Consider the following 13,831-nt stretch of genomic DNA (forward strand, 5'->3'; position numbering starts at 1 on the left):
TGCAATCACAACCAATATTTAAGGGTTTCAGATCATATGTCTTCTGAAACACGCACGTGTAGGTTTTAAAATGTCGAAAGTCAGCAATGCCAAAGGTTGATGTAAACATCGTCAAAAGTTGACTGTCATACACTTTTATTAATTTAAAACGTTCAAAATGTGCATCCTAAGCAATGTTACGTGACTCAACAGGAGTCACTTGGAATTTCGGACTCGACATCTGGAACCTCTTCGCGGTTCTCGTTAAACGCCGAAACTGTCATTATTTTCATTTATATTCAGTAACTATTTAACAGTAAATAGGGTGACTTTCCTAGCTCCGAGGTTAGTTCACAGATTGACTTCTCTTTGCTCTTTTTCGCAACATAGTTGTTTCCCGCCGTCTGTGATTTTGACTTTGTTCAAGTTTCTTTCACAGCAAAAGCGTGAAATGGGCAAAATGTTGTCATAACTTCTACAGAATTAAGTTCAAGATAATATAATTTCACAATTTGACTTGCGTTCCTTCATTTGCTCCCGCAGAAAGCCTGAGATAAAGCAGCTCTTTAGGTGAGTTCTTTCGTGATTAAGAAAACCAGTTAGCTAAATTGCAAAACGGTAACACTACACTCCTTGACTAAACGCACAAAATGCTATTTTACATGCTAACTGCCTGCTTTAAAAGCCATGAGTAGTCAACAAAATTCTGGCCGCGTTTCAATTAACTTTTTTATCAATCGATTTATTCAAAGTGATATCAAACTTCTGATGACTATGCGTTGATTGATATAAAAATATTTTTAAAAAACCAGCAGTATTATGTTTACTACAATTGGCTTCAAAAACAGATTGCCAAGTACAATTGTATTTGGTGCGTCAAGTTTAGTAACTGAGTGTAAAAAACTCTAATCCTCCCATTGTAAATCGTATATTGGGTGACAAAACGTTAACGCAAAAAACGCAATTGTACTTGGTAAACTGTCTGTTGTTGACGCCATTTTAATTCAACATAACGTTGATCATTCCTTCTGATTTTTCTATCAATTGACGCATATTCATCAGAGGTATAGGAAAACTTAAGAAGAAAATTTGGCAGGCCTATCGGGATAAAAATTGGCCAAATTTCTGTAGGCAGCAGTGAGTTTGAGATCCTCGTAAAGTTTGTTCAACGTGATCATTGAGTTGTTAACTTCACAATGCAAATTTTAGCTAGAAGTGATGGAGGAATGATCAAGTCGAACGGCTATCACGTGGAATTCAACAGCTATCACGTGGAAATCAACTCACGTGGAATTCAACCCGCAGAAAATTAGTCAACTTCAATCTGGATTTTCCTTGCGGTAGGTCATTCAATTATTCTGAATTAGGATCAACTTAATCTGTGATGAGTAAGCGTCGATTCATATGAAACTCAAAAGGAACAACTATTTTTAAGTTGATGAAAAATGGTTCCAAAAACGGGCCTTTTACCATATAAAATTGCATTTTGTGTTTTCACTTTGACATGCTTAAAGACAAAAGTAGGTTAACTTTCCCCATTTATACAAATTGAAAATTGAGTATTTGAGGCAATTTTACGCCAATTTAATCACATTTTCAAAACGTTTATATAGCTGCGAAGCTGTAAGCTGAGCGAAGTCATATTGCGGTGCTCTTGGTTTTTTCCAATTCAAAGAATTTGAATTGTATTGGGGCGCTGTCTTTTTTTTAAGATCTGTTCACACATTTTCATGATTTTTGAAGTCCAATTGGAGTAGTGATTTTGGTCATGCCGAAACAGGAAAAGGAGCGAAAAAGGAGTTTGCACTGCTTCAGGAGGAGTGTTGGTATTAGCGTATTCTTTTTTTTATGCAGTTTTTTTCATGGCTTGATATTTGATTTTTCTTTTTGAAATATTACATCCGTTTTCCGATGTTGACTTTGTTTTCCAAACTCTTAACTTTAACAGCAGTATAGTTTTTAGTTTTCGTCAATTAGGAATTGGCTGCAATAATTAAAGTCAAAGGGCATAAATATCTCCTACCTTTTTAAACAACAGACTGCGGATCAACCACTTCTATCAATTCCTTCTGCTAAACTCGATACCTCATCCGGCCTATATACATACCATTCCCCCTCTCCTCTCCCCGACAACATCATTGGACTTTAACAGTAGCCTAGATTGTAATGGAGGTGCTTACAATTAGGAGCTGCTGGTAATATTTAATGAGAAAAAAATAGTTGAGATTTTTTTGATGTTATATAAATTCCACCTATCAAATCAAACCCCCTGCCTACACCTATCCCAAAAACAACTTACCCACACCCTTATTAGATCTATACACCCTTGCCTAACCCTCCAAACCCGCTGACGACCCTGCATACTAAACCTGCCCACTAACTACCTACCCACCCACCCCATCACCCCTACTTTGAACTAACCCGATCGTACCGGTACCCCGTACCAACGCCACTACATCAATCCCACATAACCCAACCCCCAACCACCATTCCTACTGTCAAATACCTAACCCCTAACAATTCCATACGCCTCTCTAGTCCTTCACGTACACACCTCGTAAATATCTACCAGCACTTGAGATCTATCTGTCATGCTTTGTTTTTCTTATTTGTTACTTCTGAAATCGGTGAAGCTTCTTTGATTCGGGTCAGGAATTCTATCGGCTATATTTACAATTCAAAGAATTTGAAACGTTTTGGAGCGCTGTCTTTTTTTAAAGATATGATCAAACTTTCATGATTTTGGAAGTCAAATTGGAGTAGTGATTTTGGTCACGCCGAAACAGGAAAGGGAGCGAAAAAGCAAGTTGTTTTGCGGCATGAATTTTTTTCGCTCTAACTTTAAAGTAGAGTGAGAAAACGGTTTTAACCAAAAATTCGGTTTCTCGGTAGTGATTTTTTGTTCACATGCGGCAATTTCACTCTGATTTTTACTGTTTTTTCAATTTTTTTGGATCGGATTTTTTTCTAAATGTTTTTCCCAATCCATTCACAGCTCATTCTATGCCTAGTTTTTTGTGTGAATTAAATTTTCATTTCTCGCTAGTGGTTTTTTTGTTCACATGCGGCATTTTGACATTGATTTTCTGTTTTTTTTTCTTATTTTTTTATCAGAATTATTTAAAAATGGTTTTTCCAACTCACTCTTAGTCCATTTTAGGTCTAGTTTTTCTGTTTAGTCAATGAAAATTCTTTGAATTGTACGTCAGGACTTGTCCTGCTATTTTTTTTTAAGATCTGTTCACACATTTTCATGATTTTTGAAGTCAAATTGGAGTAGTGATTTTGGTCACGCCGAAACAGGAAATGGAGCGAAAAAGCGAGTCGTTTTGCTGCGTGAATTTTTTTCGCTCTAATTTTAAAGTAGAGTGAGAAAATGGCGTTTGAACAAAAATTCGGTTTCTCGGTAGTGGTTTTTTGTTCACATGCGGCAATTTCACTCTGATTTTTACTGTTTTTTCAATTTTTTGGATCGGATATTTTTCTAAATGTTTTTTCCAATCCATTCACAGCTCATTCTGAACCTAGTTTTTTGTTAGAATCAAAATTACATATGTCACTTGTGGTTTTTTGTTCTCCCAAGCAGCATTTTGACATTAATTATCTGTTTTTTTTTGTTTTTTTCGTCTGATTTTTTTAGAAATGGTTTTCCCAATTCACTCATTGTCCGTTCTAGGTCTAGTTGTTTGTTAAGTCAATGAAAATTCTTTGAATTGTGCGTCAGGACTTGTCCTGCTATGTTTTTTTTGTTTCGTCGTCTGACGCTCTTTTTTCGTTTTACATTTGTTCACACAGCAAAGCTGAAAAAGTCAAATTTTCTGAATGACTTCTTCCTCTCACTAACGGCGTTTGCGCGCGTGACGTCATTTCTCACTCTCTTTAGCAAAAGTTTTTTGCGTGATTAGATTTTGATCACAAGTGACTTACCTCACTCAATAAAATGACTTTTGCACTTTAAAACTTAAGTTTAATTTGAATTTGTTTAAGGTCAAAGGAACTCATATGTGCAGTAAAGGTCCTTAATAAGAGGCTTCTGCGGAATGAATTTTAGAAAGCTTTATTAATTTATCGCTGAAAGTTTTATAGTTTTTTGAGCGGCGTCGGTTTTTTTTTCTATTTAGATCTGTATCTGTTTCTATCTCTATTATATAGCACGCAAGTCTCTTCTTTCGCAGCTATTCCGGCAATCTGTCGGCTATGTTTTCGACTAAAATTTATCCTCTACACTAGTCCTCTCGCCTACGTATGAAACATTAGACACAATGTTCACTTACCAGAATTCCAAAGTAAAGTAAATAAGCTTCATCCAAATTTCACAATAATGCAATTGCCTCAGCACGTGCTAAATTTTCACGTTGGTTCAATCAAGACTGAGTTTGCAAAAGCGTCAAGTAATTGAAGGAGAAAAGATGTGATTAAAAAGGGGTTTTCGTGACAACTTTACTTTTCTTGTGAGACTTGGTTTGATCAATTTTACTCCCACTCTACTGTATTGTGAATTACTGTTACTTATTATCCAATTTTCATTTCACAGGTAGGCAGTACCACTGCCTTAAAAGATCAATGGTGTAAAAAACTTCCATAGTCTGATTACAAGTTGGATTAATTTAGCATCGAAAATTGAAATTCTAATTAGTAATGGGGATGCTAACTTACTTATGACGTTCAGTATAATAGCTCCTATTGACTAGGGTAAACGCTTATCAAATTTTTGTTCAAATCTGCAGGTTTCATCATTGGATGGGATAGCATCAAGTTTTTTAGATCAGAGTTCCGAGAAAAAGTCAGACTGAATAACTGAGAACATCCAGATTGAAAATCTTCAAATTTATGCATCAGCCGAGTATAGTTCTGGGAAGCCTAAGGCAATTCGAGTTCAGAGCAGAGATCGCTTGCTCAAGCTGCCGAAGGCTTCCCAGAACTATACTCTAACTTATTGAACTGAACTCAAAGAGAGAACTCATTTAAAATTTATAGTAACAATTCTGCATGTTTCTTAAGAACACTTTTTCAACCAGTCGTTTGTTCATAGAGATATTTTCAATGGTTTTTTCTTTTATTTCTAGTTCTTTATTCGCGGCCTGAAATTTGTTAGCAGGCCCTTCAAATCGCGCTTTAGAAGTTGCGGTTCGCACTCGTGCAGCGAATCAATCCAATAATTGAATAATCGTTCAGCCCAAATAAATTTTTTTTTCTGAGCTCTTTGATATTATTGTAGGAGCGAACTGATTGCAGAAGTCGTCAGTCGGCTCTGTTGTGTCACCCTCATTGCCAATCTTTATAGCTTTTAGAAAAATGAGTAATTTATAATAAATTTTTTCTTTATAATGACTCAATTATAGACCTTCAAAAAGGCCTCTTTGCCGAAGTTGTAATATTTTGTGACTGTTTCCTGTCTTTAAGTATCCCCTTTAAATGTCATTGAAAAATGTATGCTTTGTCTCACGAGAAACAATTGGGTTTCCAAATAAAAACTTTCCAAGAAATATGCCTTAAGGCTTCAAGAATTTTTTCCAAGAAGTTTGCTCAGTTGATTGCTCATTTTATACCTTATTGTAAGGTCGAGACAAGTGTTAAAAGTGAGCGAAAAAGTGATAAAGTTCAAAGTCTAGTGTGATATGAAACGTGAAATCTTGAGAAATTGGGAAGCTTGAAAAAGTATAAAATAATGACTTCTTGCTTGACCAACTTTCAAAATAATTGATTGAGCCTAACTTTATTGTTGATTTTTTTCACACCGAAATTAAAGTCTAATAAAATGATACCTTAAAGCCGTTTAGATCTTTTCATCTTTTGACCCCTTGCAAAATGGAGCAGGCTAATCTTGATTATGTTTTAAGCGAGCCAATTTTCAATCAATCAGAGACGACTGGTAACTTCCCAGGCATGCGCGTTTTATGTATAATTGAGTAGAATAATATCTGCCATGCCATGAAAAATAGCCGGTTAAGAATAAAAAGCGAATAAGTGTTTTTCAACTGGTGGGCCAGTGAGCGCGCTTTGAAGCTTCGCCACAATAACCAACTCGCGATTTCCGGATTACAAGCCACAGCACATGAGAGACAAGCGTGAAAACCGGTTGCTCTTAATTTGATATTCAGCTATCTAATTTCTAGGCCAGTGATATTTTGCTAAAGAATAGCACAGATGGGGTGAGTGATTCTCCACTTAATTCCGAGGGGCGAAGGCAATTGCTGAAGAGATTCATCTGCTCAACCTTACTATGTCTTCAAATTAGGCAAAGAATTTCCATTTTGCGTTTACTAAAAGTTGTGAGCAACATATAGAGATTTCAAATCTGTTCAAAGCTGCTTAGGGATAACTCCCTCTTACTTTCATCTGGATGTCTTCCGTCAGATAATCTGTTGTCTACCATATTAAAGTTCTATCAGAGCGTTCACGTTTGTAAATGATTTAAAATGTAATCTTCGAGAAAACTGAACACACAAAATGAAAATTTAGATAGTAGATTGCCTGTTTTGGAAGCCAACTTGAGTCAACAAAAAAAGCGGTGAATTCCTTTAATTTTTATCTTTATCGAGCGTTTTTCTGCAGAAGTACAGAAAATATTAATTTAGAAAATTTGAGAGGCCTTCGTACAGGAAAAATGTTAACATTACTATGTTTTAGGATCACTAATTTAACTTTTTACACTTGGTCTACAAACTGGTGCATAAAAACTTCGCATGCTTTGCACATTTGAATCCCTACACTATTCTGCTTGCTTCCTTAAGAAATTCAATTAATTTACAATGTTCACTAATCAGAAATTGCAAAAAAATGACGAAATCCATTTTCATAATTAAATGGCAGTTGAAGATATAACATGTATTCAGATTTTTTCAACAGGCTAAGCTTCAATATGTGATCACAAGCAATAGAGAAAAAAAGGTATGAGTAAAGTACCCTGTGAGAATTTTCATTTTTATTATGAAACGTGGATTCAACAACTTTTGCGTAATCTCTTTTGCGGTATCTGGTTGAACACCATATCTGAATTTCAAATAAAAACAGGATCAGAGTTTTAGGGGAATCATGGTATAAAAATTTTTCTAATATCCGTCGTCAGCCTCTCAGCGGCTAACATTTAGGCACTCAAATTTTTCTTTCAATTTACTTTCGATCAAGTTTTCATTTTACAACAGCCACGATCTTCACGTTTGACCTCTGACTTGCTTCACTCACTGTTTCAACTGAATGGCTTTTAATTTCTTTCGTGTATCAATATACGTAAGATAGTGAACACCGTCAAAGTCAAAAGAACAAAATAAAAAAAAACGCGATAAACATATAAAGACGGATATTTAGTCAATTCATTAGGTTATCAAAGTTCGTTTAAGCGATTGCTAGCTGGCATTAGCATTAGGCTGGATAGCGTTTAGTTAGTTTAGATGCCAAATTAAGTGTATTTTTAGAATGAACAAAATATGCAGACTTTGCACACAGAAACTGACACAGAAAAAATTGTCAATTCAATTTCTGTCTCAATCCCAATGTGCGTCAAGCGGTTCAACGACGGTCTTTTTCTGGCAAATTGCTGGCTATGTTTTTAATTGGTTTCAAGTTCGAAAACGGGATAAACAGGTCCAACGGGTTTTGGGTTCTGTTAGAGCCTTTCAGCTCACTGGTATCCAAGTATGCGATTAACAAACTCTTTGTGTAGTCAAAAACTTCCCTCAAATTTAAAAATTGAGTAAATACTATTGAATTTGGCTGGGATTTAGCTACTTTTCCTTTTTCATTCCGGCATCTGTTAAGTTACTATTATGTCTTTCTAAATTTCTTAGACAGGTAAGAGTTTTGTCGGCGCACAGTATTGCAATTTTTTTGGAAATCTGATACAAAACCAGATGAAAATTGTTCCACAAAATTTTTTTACCTAGTTAAACTATGGGGTATTAATTTATTTCAAAGTGTGTTTCTCAATAAAACTAAGCTTCAACGGCTGCAAAGTTTTGCTTAGGTGCCATCATTGGAGTGGCGGCTCTGATCAACCGAATTACGCACTTGCTTTTTAATTGGGAAGAGCTCATGACGCTGATAAGCGCTGAATACTTTTGAACGAATTGATTGAAAATATCTTAGCATTTTCTAGAGCTTTACACGACAACATGACAGAAAAATTTGGGAATGTATACAGTATATTCATGAACTTATGGGAAAAGTTTAAGTGCTAAATTCAACAGTCAATAAGCAATATATCTTGGTCCTTGCTGTTCAATTGATTACAACAAATTTGGCGTTTGCTTGGGCTGTTGAAAGCCCGGGTCGAGGTATTGTCGAGAAAATAAAGTAGAGATGCGGTGAATAGCGGTGACAAAATAAATATTTTTAAGCAGCAGTGGTAAATTTTTGTAAGATATGCTGTTTTTCCCCCGCATTAATCGGAATTCTCGCAAAAGAGGAACTGCCTTGCACGGGTTTGAACCTTTCACACCCTGCCTGTCGACAACTTTTTTTCTCCAATATCCCCATCTCTCACTTATTTCTATGATTTTTTTTTTATTTTAATTCATCTTCAGTTTTATGGTAAACGTGTTCGGGAAAAACACTTAAGTGTTGAGCAAAATTTATAACGTCGAAAAAAATGCAAACACATATTCGGAGATCCCATATGTATGGGCAGTCTAAAACATTAAAACTTTTTGATGTACTTTCTCTGGGAAAAAACTGATGTTTTCATCGGTGAAAACGGTTAGAAAAAATTTTCTCTCCCGAAAACTGCATTTCTTAACCTCAACTCACAGGGAAAAATTACTAAATTTCTTTGCGGTGAAGTTTTGTAAGATTCGCCGTTTAGCGCTGCTTTTTTTGTTCTGACCATTTAAGATATCAAAAAAAAAATTCGCCGCTACCAACAGTAAGCGATGAAAATAAAAACGAATCACTGCTGAAAACTGCGATTCTTGCGAAAATTCATCGCAACAAAATTTAGCGATTCTTACCGGTGAGTCGAGGTATTATGAACAATTTTCAGGTGTGCATTTTTTTCTGACCATTTTCACCGATGAAACAATCTTTTTCAGAGAAATTACACAAAATTTTTATTGTTTTATACTTCCCAAACATATGGGATCTCTGACTGAGTTTGAGTTTATTTTTCGAAGTTATTTAAAACATTCGTCGAGTTTCTCCAATCTTCTTGATGCTTGCTACAAAAATGGAAAGAAAATGATAAGTTAAGAGTTGTAAACAGAAATCATTAATGGAAAATCATCTTTTGGATCTTTTCCATTTTTGCCCCAGCTTAGTGGGTGTATATTATTTGCAACCCTAAGACATTTGACATATTTTTTTTTCTAATGATTTACTATGTAAGACAGGTGATCTGTAACTGGGGGAGAATAACCTTTGGGGTCAATAAAAGGAAAGCATCCCACATTTTTTGAATTATACTGCAACCGTGTGCGCTGTTCAGTAATTTGGCTGCAATTTTTTTGCGGGGATTTTTTTTAATGTTTCAATACATTCACTTTAACAAAATTCATGAAAATTTTGTGTTGATAAAAAACTGTTTTTGAGAGCTGAATTGAGGTGATAGAAAAAAATGTGTTCAGCTTAGCGAAGAACTTTGTACGGTTTGCTGTTATTTGCGATGAACTTTCGTTTCGCCGCTTTCGTTCACACTGTTATTACATTTTTTGCAATAATTTTTTGCGACAATGATTTATGCGGTTAAGTGTAGCAGCGAATTCGTGAAAGTTCGCGATTTTTAGCCGTGAAATTTTACCTCGCTGTAAATATTTTCTGTGGAAAAAACTTTCATGGAAGCTTAGCTGTTAGTTGTATGTAAGAATTGCGATTCATAGAACTGAGTTTTTTTTTACCGCTCTCAACCATTCGTGCCTTTTCCCATTATTTTGCAATACTTTCTGCGGTGAAGATTTTTGGGAAAATTAACGGTGATATTTTGTAAGATTTGCTATTCTTAACGAAATATTTATCACAGCTGCCCACGCATCCATTTCTATTCCTTTTATTTGCAATGTTTTGGGCGGTAATAACTATTATGGAGGTTTAGTGGATATTTTTTTGTAAGTTTTACGATTCTTGGAACTGAATTTTTTGCCGCCGCTGTCTAACATTCGTCGCTATTTTTTGTGCAATATTTTCTCCGTTGGAAGTTTTTGTAAATTTTATCGGTGAAATTAGTTTGATTTGCAGTTCTGAGTGGTGAAGTTTTTCCGCATTCAACGCTTGAAATCTTATTTACATAATATCTTTGCTTTCATATCATTTTTACAGTTTTCAATGTTAGCAATTTTTAGCAGGATTATGGTTGACACGGGATATGGTTGAATTGAATATGTCAAATTTGAGCATTGTCAGACATATTACAATCAATGGTAAAAGCATTTAACGCTATTTGTTTTTATTGTTTTTCCTTCCCCAGGCCTAGACCTCGACTTATGAAAAGACTTTAAAAGTCTACTAGGAGGGGGGAAAATATTGACTATAATTACACGGTCAAGGTTCCTAGTTAAAGTCGAGCTAATATCTTTTCATGGGTCGAGCTAAAGTCTTTTCATAATAAAGAAAGTCCAGCTAAGGTCTTTTCATGGGTCCGCCATTAGTATTTTTTAGTAACCAGCAAAGTCGAGTTAAGGTCTTTTTATGGGTCCATCCCAAGTCTTTTCACCAGTTTTTTTTTTAAATTCATTTTTTTTGTTGTGTTTTCTGCTTCTGTACATACAGAAGCAGAACCGCAGCAAGACTAATTAGTTTTGCACCAGAGCAGTCCAACTTAAGAATCAGTTGAAAATCTGCCAAAAGCCTTAAGAATTTTGTCAAATCTTAAGATAAAGATTTATTGCAGATCGAGTATATTGCCACATTACTTGATTCAATGAAACCAGCTAGCTTAAGAGTATTGGTGCAGGTCCCATTAGACATGAAAAAATTTCGGCGTTATTAATTTGGTTTTCCTTCCCAAAATTGAGCTATCTTTTAAAATAATAATAATGCAGGTTTTTGAGGTATTTGTGGTTCTTTTGAATCGTAAAAGGTGCAGGATCATATATGCTGACTATTTTATATGCAGTATTGCACGTAAAACGTTAATGGCAGAAAAGCAGACTTATGAATAGACTAATTATGAACCCATGAAAAGACTTTAGCTCGACCTCGTTTGCAAACACTGTGTCGAGCTTAAGTGCAGCACAAATTTTGGGTCGAGCCAAAGTCTTTCGTAAAATTTTGGGTCCAGCTAAAATCTTTTGCAAAAAATCTGAGTCGAGGTTAAGTACAGAATGTCTTAAATCCAGCTAAAGTCTTTTAATAGCTCAAATGAGTCCAGCATGGTCCTTTCATAGCACATTTTGCTCGAGCATTGTCTTTTCATGAGTCGAGGCCTAGACCTGGGTCATAACATTTCATTTAATTTTTTTTACAGTTTCTTCTGTTAGCGTGACACATTTATGCCTCAATAGTTAATAACTTACTGAGGGGGGAGGGGGTTGGGCTTGGGGTTGGGGTTGGGGTTGGGGTTGGGGTTGGGATTGGGCATAAGAAAAATAAGGGTTGGGCAAAATAAGCGAATGATATCGTTGAGTTGGCAAATGGAGAAAGCCTGCACTGAAAATGAGACTTTTGTTTGTGTTTAGGAATCGTTATAGAATATTGCTGCGGTAGAGCAGGTTTCAAAACACTAGACAGGACGAATTATTTGCTGCCACGATTGCTGATGGACAATTTTGTTGAGAAAGCTGGCACCAAATCAACTCAAAAGCTGAATAATTAGCTAGTACCATTTCCACCATCTCTTAATTTCTTTGCTGAACATCGAACTTTTATACTGTACTCCTATAGTTACGTAGAGAACCCCGGATAAGTTCAATTGCTGCTGAATATTCACCCCTTTCTACAGCATTTCGGCAACAAATTGACATCAAGGTTTTCATACTCTAATGCCTTGCCTACAGATTCTTATATTTTGTCTCTCTAGACAAGCGCAAACTCAAGCAAGGTATAAATACATGAAAAACATCGCTGTTTTGATACATCTAAATTCACTTGGAGGGAAATCATCAATTTAACTTTCGAATTTCCGGCAAGTTATCTTTGCGTGTAATCTGAATACCATATTGCCTGATTCAGTGGGCAAATTCACTAGCACAGGAAAGCAATTTCAACCTGTTTGAAATATAATGTATCACTGATTGAGCATTTACGTAGTAAAACTAGAGGTCGGCTACCAAATTTTGAAGTTTGACAATAAGTTAATAACTCCTAAATTTATTAAGACTACATCATATTTTAACGCTGGAACACCCCTGCAATGAACGTGAAATGTTGGTTTACATTAACTGGCTCTAGTTTTTGGAATAAAAGATCAATTCTTGACACAATGTTATTGTGATGGTTTCAAAGATACATAAAGATACTTAGACGTTTTCTTTACTAAATGTAAAAAAGCGAAAAAAAACGATTTTTGCTGGCAAGTCGATAAAAATGGTCACCAAAAGCAGACTCAATTTTATTTTTGCTTTGGCGCTAAAATTATCTTATTGAATTATCAATCAGATGTCAGAAGTAATCTCTTCCACCCATAGAAACCTGATTCTAACATCCCCTGACCTCCAACTGATGAACTCGATTACACCTAGACCATAAATGATTCTCGTTAATTAAATGTTGATGAAAATAGAAAATTACGCCCGGCATTCGGAGTTAAGATCTATTCACACGTCAATCAAAGATTACTTACCGTTCATGTAATTTCATCTGCATCTATGAACTTTTTCCCGAGAACGGTTTGGCAAACTTTGGAAATTATATCAAAGAAGAAATTATTTTAGAAGGCGATTGGAGAGTAGCTGTGAGTGAAATTATCTTTCCCTCGAAAATAAACAAATAAACAAAGTAACACCAATCAGGTTATCAAGTATTCTGCGCAGGGTTACAAAATTTATCAAGGAAGTAAACTAGAGGAGCGGTTTCCAAACTTTGTAAAGGGAAGAGAGCTCTTATAAATAGGGGGATTTAAGCAAATCTGGAAGATATAAACAAGTCCTTAGAAGCGGCAACTGCACTACCCAGCTTCACTAATCAATACAACAAAATTATGGGTGTTTTGGTTTTGTTTTTTGGAATGAATGAATGGTCTTGTTTTGGAAGGAACCGCGTTTCCAGACAAAGAAATAACAAATACTCTAGGCTTTAAAGGTATACAGGATGGAAGCGGAACAGATATTGCCTGTAAAATGCTTGATTACTCGAAATACTTGCTCATGAAAGACGATGATGAGACAAACGCCTACATTGCGGACTTTGCGTTTGACATGATGGCAGGAAAACAATTAATTTCTGAGTATAAAGATATCATTGAATATCAATTCGTCGGCAACACAAAAGCGACACAAATACGCGTCGTTTACTCAAAGCAACGTTTGAAAACCGGTTGCTTGTGCACAATTGAACCAACTCAATGGATCGTTTCCTACTTAATTAGAATACAAAAAACTAATACAGAAAAACTTTCAGTCTATAGCTTTTAAAATAAGAAAAGAGACAGGGTTAATAATTCCTTTCACGGGGAGCCGGAAAATTGTTCTAACAAAAAGTTTCTTAGAATTCTGAATAAATTAAGGCGTATTATCAGCAGCAGGCAGTATCGCGCTATCTCTCGGGGCATTATCGTCAGAGAGGCAAGGGGTTTTGGAGCAATAGCTGCTGGAATTGTTCGTGCATTCTATTCATAAACAGAAAATTTTTTTGGCCGGTTGCAAAGAAACTGGATAGAGAACTAGTTGTTCAGGTAGCTCCCGAGCTCTTTGATGTGGTCACAAAGAAAAAGAACTCAAATCTACTGTTAAAAAACCGTGAAAAGACAGATGAGTGGTTCATTGCTTTC

General features: G+C 35.6%; 1 long non-coding RNA gene across 1 annotated transcript in view; it reads left to right on the forward strand.

Moving 5' to 3' along the window:
* Positions 1-408: 408 nt before the first annotated feature.
* The window catches only part of LOC142350789 (uncharacterized), an 80,454-nt gene continuing 67,031 nt past the window's right edge, over positions 409-13,831 (forward strand). Inside the window, exons 1-3 of the long non-coding RNA XR_012760911.1 lie at positions 409-549; positions 1,189-1,319; positions 11,583-11,718. This is a non-coding gene — a long non-coding RNA (uncharacterized LOC142350789). The remainder of the gene's footprint in view (positions 550-1,188; positions 1,320-11,582; positions 11,719-13,831) is intronic.

The sequence above is a fragment of the Convolutriloba macropyga genome, chromosome 12, assembly GCF_964194025.1.
Source record: "Convolutriloba macropyga chromosome 12, txConMacr16.3, whole genome shotgun sequence".
NCBI lineage: Eukaryota > Metazoa > Xenacoelomorpha > Acoela > Convolutidae > Convolutriloba > Convolutriloba macropyga.